At 49.8% G+C, this 16,141-nt stretch overlaps 1 protein-coding gene and 1 non-coding gene across 5 annotated transcripts in view; one reads left to right on the top strand and one right to left on the bottom strand.

Moving 5' to 3' along the window:
- Positions 1-16,141, top strand: part of GSG1L (GSG1 like) — a 294,726-nt gene that overhangs the window by 223,326 nt on the left and 55,259 nt on the right. The window lies entirely within an intron of this gene.
- On the bottom strand, positions 1,201-1,307 carry LOC111526943. The gene has a single exon (XR_002726531.1). It is a non-coding gene; the product is annotated as a U6 spliceosomal RNA (small nuclear RNA).

The following is a 16,141-nucleotide window of genomic DNA, read 5'->3' as shown; positions in this document are numbered from 1 at the left end:
CGGGGAGCAGCCACCTTTGAGAAGATTAAGTCCAATTGATGACTTTAGTTGCTGGGGATTTTGCTGAGAACTGCAGGGATGTGGCTTTCTTAGGAGAGAGGCAGTGAAGGGCTGTGTTGAGCCCAGCCTCTGCCTGTCTCCATGTCATCTCCATGTCATAGTGTTCGTGGTGGATTTCTATGCTTTTTGCTTTGATAGCATCCTTTTTTCCTTCTTCAGCTTAGAACGCAATGATTTTCCTTTGAAAACCATCTCTTTTCCACTCTCACGCCATGTTTACTGTACCACATCTCACTGCAGAGGTGGCCCCACAGCCTGGCCAATCAAAGCATTCCATCTCCTTGCCCACAATGATTGGTTCAGGGATGAGCATGTGATACAAATCAATGCAAAGAGATTCAGTTCTAGGATGTTTGTAGCAACTGCTGGAACACCAGAAATGCTCTTTTTAATGATGAGAAGATGTAAGCTGAGAGCTGATGGATTCAACATATGGAGGGAATGTGCCAGAGAATGAGGCCAACAGACAGCGGTGCTTGAGAGAGGAAGCATGTGACCTCATCATATGAACACCTGGATCATGCTCTGTATAATGCCAAACGATCCATACACCTTTCCATTACATGAATTAATTTATTTCCTCCATTTAAAAACCCAGTGTGAACTGTATAGTCACCACTTGTGACTATGAGTCCTATCACAACTGGGATAGGCTTAGCCACAAAGTACTGTGGGTCTTCAATGAGGGTAGGTAGGAGGAGCAGAGCCAGGGCCACAGGAACTCCTTGGGCTCTTGGATCTCTTTCTCCTGCCCCAATATAAGGAGCTTGAGCTCTCTTTTGGCTGTCATCTCTAAATATGACAATTCCCTGAGCTAAGTCAGGCCTTTGGGCCTGGGATACCCTGTTGCCAAGCCCAGCTGTACCTCTGGGATATCAGTGGCACATTTAGTAAGTGTTGGAGTTGGCAGAAATAAATTCAAATTACAATAAATGTAACTGGGTTAAATTCATCAGTTAAAAATTAGAACTCTTGGGTTATAGAAATAAAAACAGCAAGACCCAACCATACAAGAGGCACATTTGAAAATACATAGAAAGGTGAAAGAGAGAAGAATGGGAAAAGATATACCTGAAGAAAATGAACCAAATAAAGCTGGGTTAATGGTTTTGTTCTCTGATTCAATAGAATTTTTTTCTTGTAAAAATAGAACACTTCACAAATTTGCATGTCAACCTTCCATAAGGGTCATGCTGATCTTCCCTGTATCATCCCAATTTTAATGTATATGCTGTTGAAATGAGCGCTGAGTATAATTTAAGACCAAAAATTATAAGGGAGCAAATAAGGAAATTATAGGCGGGTTAAAAAAGAATAACAAAACAGGGAAAAAATATATCCGTCATAAGCATATATTTTCCTAACAACAAAAACTTTATAACAAGCAATAACTGGCAGAACCTCAGGAAGAAATAGATAAATCAGCAATGATAGAGACTTTTTAACATACACACACATCTCAGAAACTAATGGAGAAACAGACCAAAAAAGTGAGCTGAGCTACTGAACAATACAATGAATAAGTTTCAATTATTAACTATATATATAACTCTATTTCTTCTCAAAAACACTAGGGAATATATGTTTATTTCAAGCACACACATATAGAACATAAAATATGTTGGAGTCAGGAATTGGACTCAGCTTGCTCTGTTTTCAAAGCTCTATATTATTCTGCATCATGTGTGTGTCTGCGTGTATGGGGAGCGTAGGTGTTGGTAAAGAGAAGCTGACTACAGCCAGGCTGGGGTTCAATGTCTGGGAGACTAGTGTCAGGTGGGGTAGTTAGGTGTCAAGACCAAACGCATGGCCTGGTTTGGGCCATGGGCATGGCTCCCCCAGCAGACCCAGGAGGAAAGCAGCCAGCCCCAGAGCCATTTTGCCTGCCCTGGTCAGGCCTGGCCCAGAGCCCACTTCTGTGTGTTTGCAAATGTGTGACAATATTGCCATGGCCTTAGCAACTTGAAACAACACACATTTCTTAGCTCACAATTCTGTGAATCAGCAGTCCTGGCCTGGCTTAAGTGGGTGCTCTGCACTAGACTGCAGTCAGGGTGCTGGCCAGAGCTGAGTTCCCCTTTACAATCCATCTAAGGGAAGGATCTGTTTGAAGATCACCTGGTTGTTCGGAGATTTCGGCTCCTTTTGGTTTCTTTCAGGGCTTCAGTTTCCTGCTGGCTGATGGCTGGAGACCACCCTTAGCTCAAGGAGGTCACCTTCAGTTCCTTGCCTTGTGGACCTCAAATGTGGCTACCTACTTCATTAAGTCATCAAGAGGGACAGCTTCCTTGCAAGAGAAGTGTCACAATCTTATGTAACATAGTCATGTACATCCTGTTACCACTGCCGTATGCTATTGATTATTGCAATTAAGGGGAAAGAATTACACCAGGGCATGGCATCACCTTAGAGTGAAGTTGTCCTCATTCTTCATAACCTCAATAAATGGTAGCTTGGCAGGCTTGGCAGACAGTGCCCTGTGACTGGAAAGCTGAATGGTGTGCAACCCGTCCACTTGGCTTGGGTCGCATCTGAGAGAGTCAAGACGACTCGGCCATTGGCTTCTCTTGGCTTGAGGGTCTCTGGCTCATCAGAGTTGATGAGTCTGCCCTGGCATTTCTGAAGCCCAAGGAATATGGCCTCCAAATTGCCACAGTCACCCTTGCAGAAGGGACTGGAATCTGAGCCCTGAGATAGTAACAAATAACAAGACATGGGTGTCTGGGGGAAGAATGGCTCAAGCCGTGGAAATAGTGTGTGCAAAGGCCCTGGGGCAGGAATATGCTTTGGGGTATGCAAGGGACAAGAAGGAGGCCAGAGAGGGAAAGAGGGGTGGGAAGTGAGGTCAGGGATGGAGATGCAGATTTCCATGGCCATGGCTAAATCTATCAGTGCACTACTGGTAGACTTTTAGGGTGTTTCCAATCCTCTGCTATAGTGAATACGCTTGTCCATAAATTTTGCCCACACTTGCAAATATGTCTGAGGGTAAATACCTAGAGGTAGAATTGCTGGGTCAAAAGGAAAGTGCATTTCAGTTTGGACAGCCATTGCCAAATTCACCCTCCTTCCCTCCCAGACCTGACACTCCCATTGGCCCTTTCTCTTTTTTTAATTTTTAATTTTTTTTGAAATAGAGTCTCACTGTCACCCAGGCTGGAGCACACTGGTGCCATCTCAACTCACTGCAACCTCCGCCTCCTGGATTCAAGTGATTCTCGTGCCTCAGCCTCCTGAGTAGCTGGGATTACAGGTGCACGCCACCATGCCTGGCTAATTTTTGTATTATTATTATTATTTTTTTAAATAGAGATAGGGTTTCACTATTTTGGCCAGGCTGGTCTCGAACTCCTGACCTCAGGTGATCCGCCTGCCTCAGCCTCCCAGAGTGCTGGGATTACAGACGTAAGCCACCATGCCCAGCCTCCCACTGGCCCTTTCTGAGGGTCCTCCATGCCTGTGACTTCCTTGGTCCCTGTCTAGGCTGGCGTCCTGTCCTGGTTTCACACAGAAGAGCTGCTCCTGTCTCCCTGGACTCCCAGCCCCTCCCTGCAGAAGGCTGTTCGGTGCTGCAGATGGCTGGGGAGTCTAAGAGCCCCTAAGAGGACACTTTCCCTTGATGGAAATTCTCCACATTGGGAAAATTCTCCCCACCAACTGTCTTTTCTGTGTGCCTTTCCCAGGATCAGAAACTCCCCAATGGCTATTCTGAGACAATGTGTGAGTTCGCATTTACCCACAATTTGTCTCTGGGAAGGTGGAGGGTTGGCAGACTCTGCCAGAGGACAGAGAACAGAAAACACCTTGTCTGGAATGGGGAGCAGCTGTCCCCTAGTTACTGCCCATGTGATATTGCGGGGGATGGAAAGGCTGGGGGCTTCCGGACCTGCTGAGGTAGAGGCTATGTGAGAGTCAATCAGCATTTACTGAGCACCTGCCATGTGGCTCCTGTACCTCTCTCTTCCTGCCCGACCAGGCCTGGTTCAAGAACAGGGCAGGGCTGAGCCTGTGTGAGCCTGTGACCTGGGGTCTCTGTGGCTTCACATCTGAGCCTGGTCAGGGCAGGCAGGTGCAGACTTGGGGAGCCTCAGCCCAGGCTGCTCACCCAGGGCCTCCTTAGAGCCACCCCTTCCTCTGGAGCCTCCCCTTCTCTTGCCTCTTTTCCTCAGCAGCTTGCAAAACCAGCTAAGCCTTAATATCTGGTGATTGAAGGGGTCTCCTAGTCCTAAACCCAGCTCTGAGCCGGAGGTAGCCCCTGCTGGGAGCACCTCCCAGAGTCACAGGCCTTCCTCAGAAGACAGGCGGGATGGCTGGGTGTGGCAGCTCACGTCTGTAATACCAGCACTTTGGGAGGCAGAGCTGGGAGAAATGCTTGAGGCCAAGAGTTCCAACACAGCAAGACCCTGTTTCTGCACAAAAATGAAAAAAATTAGCTGGGCATGGTGGTGCACGCCTGTGGTCTCAGCCACTTGGGAAGCTAAGATGGGAGGATCACTTGAGCCCAGGAGTTTGAGGCTGCAGTGAGCTATGATCATGCCACTGCACTCCAGCCTGAGTGACAGAGTGAGATTCTAGCTCTCAAAAGAAAAACAGTAAATAAGATAAATAAAGACGGACAGAAAACCAGCTCCTGCTCAAGGAATGTAACAGGTGAGAAGAACTGATGGTCTTTTGCAGGGACTCCAGGGCCAGTGGGAGCAAAGACAGTGATGCCTGGGCCAGGCAGTGAGATGCATGAGATACCCTGGGCTGCCAGGGCCCTGCCCTCTCTGCCCCTAGATTTGCCTGACCCTGGGCAATCTCACAGCTGCTTACCCTGATGGAGCTCTTAGCACCCGCCGGAGGGTGGACTGGGGCGTGGTGCCGAGACCCCCCTCCATTCTTCTGCATGACCTCACTCTAGCTTCGTCCGCCTGTCACTCTGGCCATATATGGCCTGGGTCCTAATCTTGAAGACTTCGCATCTTGGATCCTGTCCCAGAGCAGAGGTGGGCCTCGCAGAGCCAGACACTATCGTGGAAGGTGTCTGGGCCCCTCTAAGAGCGCCCCCTAGAGCCAGAAGTCAGGAGAAGACCAAGGGCCTGCAGAGAGGTGGAGCCAGCATGCACTTTCAAATGGGATAAGGCTGACGGTGTCACTCCTACCCCTCCCACAGCTCAAGACCATCTTGGGGCTCCTCATAGCAACAGTCCCACCTCTCACCCCACTCCTAACCTCCTCACTCCTTCCCTGCCCTGGGTCTGAAACTGTGAACTCACTTGGTCTCTTCCTGCCTCACCATTCTCTCCATCTGGGGCTCTCTCCCTCCAGAACCTTCATAGTTTTCAGGTCTCAGCTTAAATGTCATGTTCTCAGGGAGGCTCACCCTGACTTCCGTGGCTAAACTAACTGACTCACTCATTACCTTCCATATCCCCTTCTTTGCCTTCATAGCATTTATTAGACTATGAATTTTAATAGGTATTTTTATTGATTGTTTTTGTAGAGATGGGGTCTCACTATGTTGCCCAGGCTAGGTTTGAATTCCTGGCCTCAAGCGATCCTCCTGCCTTGGCCTCCCAAATTGCTGGGATTACAGGCATGAGACACTGTGCCTGGCTAAACTCTGAATTTTTAAATGTGTGCGTTTCTTTCCCATCTTCCTTCATAAAACTGCCAGCTCCTTGAGGGCGGGGACCTTTTTGTCTTATATACTCCTTTATTTCCTGAACCATGAAGACAGCCTGTCATCCAGAAAGTGCTTAATAAACAATTTGCTGAATGAATGAATGAGTGGAAGAGACTGTGATGGAATGATAAAACGCCTGGCCTTGGAGTTGGGCAGACCTGGACTCAAATACACCCCTTTCTTGCTGTGTTACCCTGGGTGAGTTGATTTACCTCTCTGAGGTTTACACTCTCATTTGTCAAGTAGAGTGTAATGAAACCTAGCCTTCCTGGGTTAAGGCAAGGATTGCATAGGACAAGGGATGGTCCAGTGCTTTACAAACTGTAAAGTGCCCGGGGTAAAGAGAGGCTGTCAATTTTGGCTCTCTGGACGTTTGTCAAGGTGGCCGCTCATCCTCTCATTTTCTTAGTGCACAGGCAGCTTTCTTAGTTCCTGGCCAGTGAAACTAATTGGATGGAATCCCAGTGTCGCCGCAGGGAAGTGTGGAAGCTCAGAGCACTTAAAACTTAACTGGCCAGAAGAGTTGGATTTGCATTTCAGCAAATGAGACCAGAGGAATGGAAGGTAGTGCTGGGAGGAATGTTCTCGAGGTGGCTTGCAAAGGGCTCAGTTCTATGCTGAGGCACAAAGACTGAGCTGGCGGAGGGTGAGCTGGGGCCTGACACTGCAGGCGTAGACCGGTCACAGGCGTCTCTGCCGATCAGGGCCCTCCGAGAGCAAAACAGGAGGAGAGGGGGAGGCCCACCATGGAGTCGTGAATACAGTGACTATTCCTGCTGGTCACTTGGGGAGATTTAACTAGATGTCTTGGAGAGGGGGTAGGGAGTGAGAGGCAGACACAGAACAGTGGCAGACAGACAGCAAGAGACAGAAACAAGAGAGATGGAGAGAAAGAAGATGGGCGGGGGAGTCCACCCAGTGTCTCCCATGAGCGCAAACTACAGAAGGAAATTAAGACAGGCTTCCCCAGGATGCTGCACACTCCCCATTGATCTCAGAGAACCCTTTGCCTTTCATTTTCTTGTAGAGACGGGGATCCCAATGTTGCCCAGGCTGGTCTTGAACCCCTGGCGTCAAGTGATCCTCCTGCCTCAGCCTCCCAAAATGCTGGGATTATAGGAGTGAACCATCGCACCTGGCCCCATATACCTTCCCTCCTTCCTTCCTTCCTTCCTTCCTTCCTTCCTTCCTTCCTTCCTTCCTTCCTTCCTTCCTTCTTTCTTTCTTTCTTTCTTTCTTTCTTTCTTTCTTTCTTTGAGATGGAATCTTGCTCTGTTGCCCAGGCTGGAGTGCAGTGGCGTGATCTTGGCTCACCGCAACCTCTACCTCCTGGGTTCAAGAGATTCTCTTGCCTTAGCCCCCCAAGTAGCTGGGACTACAGGCGTCCACCACCACGCACAGCTAATTTTTGTATTTTTTAGTAGAGACGGGGTTTCACCATGTTGCCCAGGGTGGTCTCAAACTCATGGCCTCAAATGATCTGCCTGCCTTGGCCTCCCAAAGTGCTGGGATTATAGGCATCAGCCACTGCTCCTGTCCACCCCCATGCCTTTCATCATGCAAGCATCTTGCCTCAAACAGTGTGCGTCTAGTATTCAGGGACCTTTATCCTCCACATGGGCCCCCAAAGTTGAGCCAATCCCTTCCTCTGGTGCCCAACCAGAGAGACCAATCTGTTGCCAGGCTGGAAGAAAGCTGGGCTTGAACTTCCAAGAGAACGGGTGTGTGCACCTATGTGGCACCTCCCTGGGGGATTCCCAGACCTGTCACAGACACTTTAGAGCCCACCCCCATGTTCTGATGGGAACCTCCGCCCCACTCCTCATCCAACTCCGCATCTCTTCTGCTTCATCTGTCTGCAATCTCCCCCTGTGACCGTGCCACATCCACATGCCACAAGCGCAATGTTCACTTCGCATTTTCTCTAAATCACTCACTGTTTTCACAACCTAAATTCATTCAGAAAGGAACCTTCAGATCACCACCGGAAATGAAAAGCCAGTATCACTTGCAATAAATACAAAAGAACTGTCAAAAAGAAATTACCATTGTAAAAATGTTCGTGAGGAGATGGGTGCAATGGCTCACGCTGTAATCCCAGCACTTTGAGAGGGTGAGGTGGGATCACTTGAGCGGAGGAGTGTGAGACCACCCTGGGCAACATAGGGAGACCCTGTCTCTACAAAAACTAAAAATATGAGCTGGACATGGGGGCAAGCACCTGTGGTCCCAGCTACTCAGGAGGCTGAGGCGGGAGGCTCGCTTGAGTCCAAGAGTTGAAGGCTGCAGTGAGTGACTATCGTACCACTACACTCTAGACTGGGTGATAGAGCAAGACCCTTTCTGAATAATAAAATAAAATAGAAACAAAAACATTCATGAAAAATCTAAAACGGTGGATTCAATGGGGGATTATTTTGTCCCCCACTGTCCCTGCCCTCCCTACCACAAGGATATTTGGCCAATGTGTGGAGACATTTCTGGTTTTTATGACTGGGAGTACGTGGGGATGGGGGGTGCATATCCCTGGCATCCAGTAGGTCAAGGCCAGGGATGGTGCTAAGCATCCGCTAACACCCAGGACAGCCCTGAAATCAAAGCCTTCTTTGTCCCCAAATGTCAGTAGTGCTGAGGTTTAGAAATCCTGCTCTAAAATGAGCTTAAGCATCCCAGAGGGGTGAGCCCCACACTTTGGGCAGCTGTGACCTAGTTAATTCCTCCTTCTCCTTCAGGCTCTGCTGAAACATTCTGCCTCAGGGAAGCCTTCCCCGAACCCCAGAACAGAGGACTCAGCTGTAGGCTCCGGCTCCAGGGGCCCCTGTACCTCCCAAGCCCTGACTCATGGCCCTCGAGGGTGATTTCTTGCTAGTATCTGCCTTTTCCACTGGAGCAGAAGCTCGCAGTGGGTAGGGGCCATGTCTGTTCCATTGGTCTCTTTTTTTTTTAGACAGTCTCATTCTGTCACCCAGGCTGGAGTATAGTGGCACAATCTGCAACCTCTCTTTCCTGAGTTCGAGCAATTCTCCTGCCTCAGGTTCCTGAGTAGATGGGATCACAGGCACCCGCTACCACACCCGGCTAATATTTGTATTTTAGTAGAGATGGGGTTTCACCATGTTTTCCAGGTTGGTCTCAAACTCCTGACCTCAGGTGATCCATGTGCCTCTGCCTCCCAAAGTGCTGGGATTACAGGCTTGTACCACTGCGCCCGGCCCCATTGGTCTTTTTCTGCAGCCCTCAGCGCAGTGTTAGGCTTGTAGCAGATACTCAATAGCTCCATGTGGAATGAATGAATGAAGGTTGGACCAAAAAGAGATATGGACTCTACTCCTGGACTCACCACAGCTCGCCGGGCCCTTAACCTCTCCTCAGCCCACTTTCATTCTCACCTGTGAAATGCACACCTAATGGGCCTGTTGTGGGGATCAAAGGAGAACGGGCATGAAAGTCCTCAGCAGGGGACAAGCCAGGGCATCCACCAGGGGAGGATCCCTTGCAGAGTCGGGGTCATTCCCTCATTCATCAGTTCCACCATCACGATCGAGCACCCTGGATGCCGGCTGTCCCAGGGAATTTTTTTTTTTTTTTTTTTTTTTTTAAAGTTGAGTTCTTGCTGTGTCGCCCAGGCTGGAGTGCAGTGGTGCGATCATAGCTCATCGCAGCCTTGAACTCCTGGGCTCAAGCATGGGAATTTCTGGGGTAGAAATGTAGAAGGTAGAGATGAGATGGGCAGGATTGTAACTTAAGGGTGTGTACATCCGAGGGTGCCTTTCCCCTCTGTCCTGGATCTCATTCCCATCCAGTCACAAGCCCGAGATCTTTCTCCTTGTCCTCTCTCCATCATCCTCCAGGTGAGAGGCCCATTCTCATCTTGGGGGACCTGTGAGAGTACAAGGCCACCAAAATGGAGCTTAGTCCACGTGAAGAGGCGTGTGGGGTGTCCAGGACACAAGTGGACACAGATGAACACAGGTGGACACAGGTGGGCATCAGGAGATACACGTGACACAGGGACACAGGTGGACACAGGTGACACAGGTGGGCACAGGTGGACATCACTCTTTGAACAGCCCTCGAGGATGTGCTGGCTGTGTCCGTGAGCACATGCCCAACTCGCAAGGTGTCCACTGTCCACTCAGACTGGGAAAGGACCCTTTGTGGGTGCCAACTTCACCTCCCTGTGGCTCCCGGGGGATGTAATGGAAAGGGCTTGAAGTGGAGGCTGGGGGCCTTTTAGGGAAGCCCTGCTCCTATCTACATAGTGCCTCTCATTCCTTCTGAGGACCAACCATCCCCCGCTCCTCCTCTTCTTCCCCCTCCTCCTCTCCACTTTCCTTCTCCTTTTCCTCTCCCTTCTCTCCCCCTTATCCTCCCCCTCCTCCTCCCCTTTTGCCTTCTACTCCCCCTCCCCATTCCCCGACCTTTACCATCCTCCCCACTCTTCTCCCCTTTCCCTCCTCCTCCTCCTCCCCTGCATCTCACTCCCCTCCAGGCAAGCACCTTCAGCTGATTTCCAGGTGGAAGGAGAAGAGACGCTGTCTCGGCTTGATTGCGTATTCTTCTCAACCTTTCTCTTGGAACACCTGGATGTAGGCTTTTGAAATCTCGGAAGCCAAATCGGGCTCCTGTTCTCTCAGTCTTCTGGGACAGCTGTGCCCTGAGGTCATGGGTGTTTTCTAGTTAGTTACCTCAATGCCAGCAGCCTGTCATTAATGTCCATTAATGTCAGAAACCGTCCCACCACCAGTTTGTCCTGGGTTACCCTGGACCCACTAGGTCCTGGGGCCATGGCCTCTGGGCTCACTCTGAACCCCACCTGGGGGAGCTGAGCCTATTCACTGCCACCGGACTGGATGGGGGCAGCTGAGCTGAACAAGGCTGGTGGAAGTTCAGTAAACCCATTACTTGAAATTGGAAGGTCTCCATGAAGTGCCACCTCCGATTTGGGCCACTTCACTTTAAAAGGCAGAATTCCAACCAGTGATGCTAATGACTCTGGTTAATCTAAAAGGGGACCTTTGGAGAAAGGACAGATAAATTGGAATGATCTGTGCAGACAAGACAAGGTTGGGGGGCACCTCAGTAACTGCTGACCCCCCAAAATGCTCCTCTCAAGAAGATACCAACTGGCTCACCCGCTCCCCCGGTCCTCAGAGGGCAGAGCAAGAAATTAGCTTAAATTGGAGCTGGAAAGATTTAGGTTATGTGTAAGGAGGAACTTTTTAAACCCTGAAATATGCTACCAAGAGAGGCTTCGGGTTCTCAAGAGAGGGTCTAAAAATAGCTTGTTCTTTAAAAATAGGTCTGGGCAAGTTTCAAACGTCAGCTCCGCTTCTCAGGGATGGCCTTATGTGCAGGTGCACCTGGCCACGTGGGCTCCCCCAGGGCAGAGGGCACAGGGAAAAGCCAGGCTTTGGTCTCCGTTGTGACCAACATTAGCATATTTTAGATATGTTCAGATAAGGGATTTATTTTCTCCTCTGCCCCCAGTCGATTGGTGTCATGAAACACCAGTCTTTAGCTTCTCAACATTTTTTTTTTTTTTTCCGTGGGAGATTGTTCTGGGGCTGATATTAATTGGGTCAGTTCCAACAGCTTCACCCAGTTGCTCCCAGTTTCCCCCAGTCCCTTGCCATTCCTGAGCCAGGGTTCTTCAGTGTCTGACGGTTTGCTGGGAAGTGAGCGGTCTCAGCGGTACCCGGTGCCCCGGGGCTCCCTGCCTCCAGCATCTCAGCGACCTGGCAAGTCTGGCCCATCCTCATCCTTGCCTGCCCTGTGGGGAGGACTGCAGCTGCTCCTCCCAGGCTCCCTGCCTCCTGCTCCTCTTGTCCTCCCCCGTTCTCAGGCCACAGCCATACTCGCCTCCTCCACCCAACCACTTTGCTCCGAAAGTTGCAATTCCTGCCCCGGGCCCTCAGGATAAAGTCCAAACTTCCTCAGATGGCTTAAAATTTCCCATGGAATGTCCTTGTTTACCCTGCAGCAGCATCTCTCACCTCCCACGTGCCCCACCTAACCGCCTGTGACAGCCACACCAAACCACTTTCCCTGTGGGTTTCTGCTGGTGTGGGTTCCCCTGCCCGCTCCACCCTCCTCCTCCTCCTTCTGACCCTTCCACTCTCAGCTCCTATATCACCTTCTCTGGGGGCCTCTTCTGACTGCCCCACCCCACAGACCCCTGGACTTCCCCTCTTGACTGCCCTGATACCCAGAGGTGCCCAGTCTGTGTGTCTGCCTCTCCCATCCCATGGGAGCATGGGGAGAACAGGCCGCTTGACCCCTGTAGAAAGGCCTGAAGCACAGCAGGTGCCTGATATTTGCTCAGTGACCAACTGAAGGTCAGGGGTTTCCCTTTGCAGCTCTCCTGCCCCATCTGTCTGGTTCCAGCTCCCTCCAGGCCCCCACCAACCCCTCTGCGTCTCAAGTCCCGGACATGACACGCATGCCCCGCATCTACAAGAGTATTTATTTAAACATGAGTGCTCACCGCGTGTTCTCAGTAATAACTTAGCATCTTTAATAATAAACTCTATTATAAATCAATTAATCAGCTACCTCCCTGGTATCTCAATTAAATGGAGCGTGACATTCGCATAAAGCATCCAAACCCTGCCAAAGGGACCCAGGCCAGAGGCAGGGGGAATCCTGGAATTGGGATTGTCACCGCTGCTCTATGTCCTCACCCAGGGGTAGCTCCAGGTGGGAGACTGTCCCCTTGGCGGGGGTCACGTGGGCTCTGGTCCACTCCCACCTCAAGGGAGGCCGAGGAACCTGCCATCCCTCTCCCCAGTGTTCAAGCAAAAGATGATTTGGGGCATCTCGGGTTGGCATTCCTGTGTGTCCTCTGGACTCAAGAGGCCCTGACAGGTGTCACCAGGCCAACTTGTCTCTCCCTACCTGAATCCCACAGCCACGCTGCCTGGGCTCATTTTAAATTCATGAGCACGGATCTCACACAACAAGCAACACTGCCCTGAGAGCCGCATGCACTGCCACAGCATGTTTGTGCTTCCCCACTCTCAGAAAAGACTATTTCACACACTCTCCTCACTGCTCCTCAACCCCCACTTCCCCAGTCGGCCGCCTCGCTCTCAGCTGGTGACCTTGTCTCTCGCTTGCTGGAGAGGAGGTGGGTTAATCTGCTCAAGAACTCAGATCCAGCAGGCACAGGAGCTCCTGCCCGGATCCCGGCACTTTAGGAGACTGAGGCAGGAGGATCTCTTGAGGCCAGGAGTTCAAGACCAGCCTGGACAACATAATGAAACCCTGTCTCTACAAAAATAAAAATGTTAGCCAGGCATGGCAGTACTTGCCTATAGTCCCAGCTACTCAGGAGGCTGAGCCAGGAGGATTATTTGAGCCCAGCAGGGCGAGGCTGCAGTGAGCTCTGATGGTGCCACTACACCCCAGCCCAGGCAACAGAGCGAGAGCCTGCCTTAAAAAACAAAAAATCAAACGAAACTTGGGTCTCACTCAGACGCTGTCCTCCTGCTCCCTTGGGTAACGCATCCCAATTCCCATCAAAAGCCAGTTCCAATGTTTTCTAGAACCTCCTCACACCTTCTGGCTGTCTCTGGACCTTGCTTCCACAATTGCCCTCTCACTCCCCTGCTCTGTCCATCTCTCCCTCTCTGCCTGATCATTCTGCAGGGGCGTGGAGACATTCTCTATCTCCCATTGTTAAAACGCCTTCCCGGACAGGCACGGTGGCTCATGCCTGTAATTCCAGAGCTTTGGGAGGCTGAGTCTGGAGTGTTGCTTGAGGCCAGGAGTTTGAGACCAGCCTGGGCAACATGGCGGGACACTGCCTGTACACACACACACACACATGCACACAAAAGATAGATGTATTACATGTACATGTTTTTAAATAAACAAATAAAATGCCTTCCTGAGCCCCAGGACCTCCCCAGCTATCACCCCATTTTCCCACTTCCCCAGATAGCATTATGCTTTGAAAGCTTTCTCTACCATTTACCCTCCTCCTCTTCTAAACCTCTGGCAGTTGACAACCCCACACTGGTTTTCCCTCAGCCCTCCTTGGCCACTCTGCCTCAGTTATCTTTGCTGGTCCTTCCTACTTTGCTTAAGATCAGATGTTGGCTTTATCTCTTGGGACCCTTCTCTCTCCTCTTCCTACAGTCTCTCAGGTGACCTCTTCTAGGCACACTGTGTTATTTATCATTCACATATGATTCACACATTTAAGTCTTCGGTTCTGACTACTCCTTGAATAGCAGACCTGGCCCTTCACCTGTATGCTTGCTATCCCTGCTTAGATAGAGAATAGGCATTTCAAGGCCGGGCACAGTGGCTCACACCTGCAATCCCAGTGCTTTGGGACCGAGGTGGGCAGATCACCTGAGGTCAGGAGTTCAAGACCAGCCTGACTAACATGATGAAACCCCATCTGTACTAAAAATACAAAAATTAGTCGGGCATAGTGGCGGGCGCCTGTAATCCCAGCTACTCAGAAGGCTGAGGCAAGAGCCTCATACAGCCTAGTGGGCCTACATTGTGAGTCTTAGGAGTACATTCTTCATTCATTCATTCAAGAAACTTCTGTGGAGCTTATTTTGTTCCCAGTGCTGTTCTAAGTGCTTTATAAATATAAGCCACTGAATCCTCATACCAGTCTATGAGGTAGGTACTATTATTATCCCCATATGACAGGTGAGGAAACTGAGGCCCAGAAAGTCAACCTACCCAATGTTACAAAGCTGGTAAGTGACTGTATTAGTCAGTTCTCACATTGCTATAAAGAACTACCTGAGACTGGGTAACTTGTAAAGAAAAGAGGTTTAATTGGCTCATGGTTCTGCAGGCTGTACAGGAAGCATGGCTTGGGGGGCCTCAGGAAACTTGTAATCACGACAGAGGGTGAAGGGGAAGCAGGCATGTCTTACACAACTGGAGAAGGAGGAAGAGAGTGAAGGAGGAGGTGCTACATACTTTTAAACAACCAGATACCTCATGAGAACTCACTCGCTATCACGAGAACAGCAAGAGGGAAATCTGCCCCCATGATCCAGTCAACTCCCACCAGGCCCCTCCTCCAACACTGCGGATTACAATTCAATGGGAGATTTGGGTAGGGACACAGATCCACACCATATCAGTGACAGAGCTGGAAGCTGGGCTCTCTCTTTCACTTTCCTGGCTCTGCTTTCCTCTGGGCTCACCTTGTGATGCGCTTGACGTTGTCTCTTAATTCTCAGCCCCCCTGGACTCAACACTCCTGGACTTAACAGAATTCAGCTTCCTCATTTTGGACTAGCTGAGGGCAGGGCTAGGAGTCATGACAGCTCTTCCTGCTGTAAGTTCTGGGGAGCACCACACCCAGCCCAGCTCTGGCCCCCTACCCAACATCCCCCCATTTCCAGTGTTCTCCAAGGTTTCCTTGGGGCCTGGAGGAACCGTACCCACCTGACCACACCGGTTGGGAATTCCATTTATAGTTTCAGGAGTTGGGAGATTCCAGAAACCACAAGGAGAGATTTACAGCTGTGGGTTTCCTGGTGTGAGTCCAAGCCAGGAAGTAATCACGGCAGCAGGAAAGCCTCATTCATTTAGTCTCCTCTAATTCAGGAGGTGCAGTAACTCACCAAAAAGTCACTTTTTAATTCAGATGAGTTGGAAATTATTCCTTCTGATGAGGATTTGTAGGACAGATGCTGGGGGTGGACCTTGCTTTACAGAATTAACATGCTTTAAAAACATAGTCAAGGGTCAGATTTTTGAAGCAGAATCTTTAAAATGCAATCAGAGAGTTCCACCAAGGTATCTTTACGTGAACTGTAATTGTTACTTATTGAATTTCCTTAAAGCATGGTCTTTCATATTTGGGAACAAATAGAATTTAATTTAGGAATCAATGCTTTTCTAAACTAATAGCTCAGAAAATTAATTATTTTGCCAACGGGCTAAGTCCAGCTTCTGGGTGGGAGATTTCGTATTAAAATACTGTTGTGCTCCTACTATCCCGGCATAAGGAGTGGTCCTTCTCATGAATATTCCAGCCCTCAGAAAAGGAACTGGCAGAAGACTAAGAAAGGGGTCAGCACCCTTCTGAGTGGAAGCAGCTTCAATTCCAGAGAGACTCAGCACTGGGCAGTAATAAAGAGGAGAGACTTGTCCCTTCAGAAAACAGATTGTATTGTAAAGTTACAGTGATTAAAACAGTGTGGCACTGATGCAGAAACACAGAGAAAGATCAGTGGGACAGAATGACAAGTTAGGAAGTGCACCCGTGTATTTGTGGGACTTAGAATATGGTATAAAAGTGTCCCTTAAAAGCAGCAGAGGAAATACAAAAATTAGCCAGGTGTGGTGGTGCGTGCTTGTAGTCCCAGTTATTTATGAAGCTGAGGTGGGAGGATCACCTGAGCCTGGGAGGTGGAGCTTGCAGTGAGC

This window comes from Piliocolobus tephrosceles, chromosome 17 (genome assembly GCF_002776525.5).
Source record: "Piliocolobus tephrosceles isolate RC106 chromosome 17, ASM277652v3, whole genome shotgun sequence".
Taxonomy (NCBI): Eukaryota; Metazoa; Chordata; class Mammalia; order Primates; family Cercopithecidae; genus Piliocolobus; species Piliocolobus tephrosceles.
This window is presented reverse-complemented; position numbering and strand designations above follow the sequence as displayed.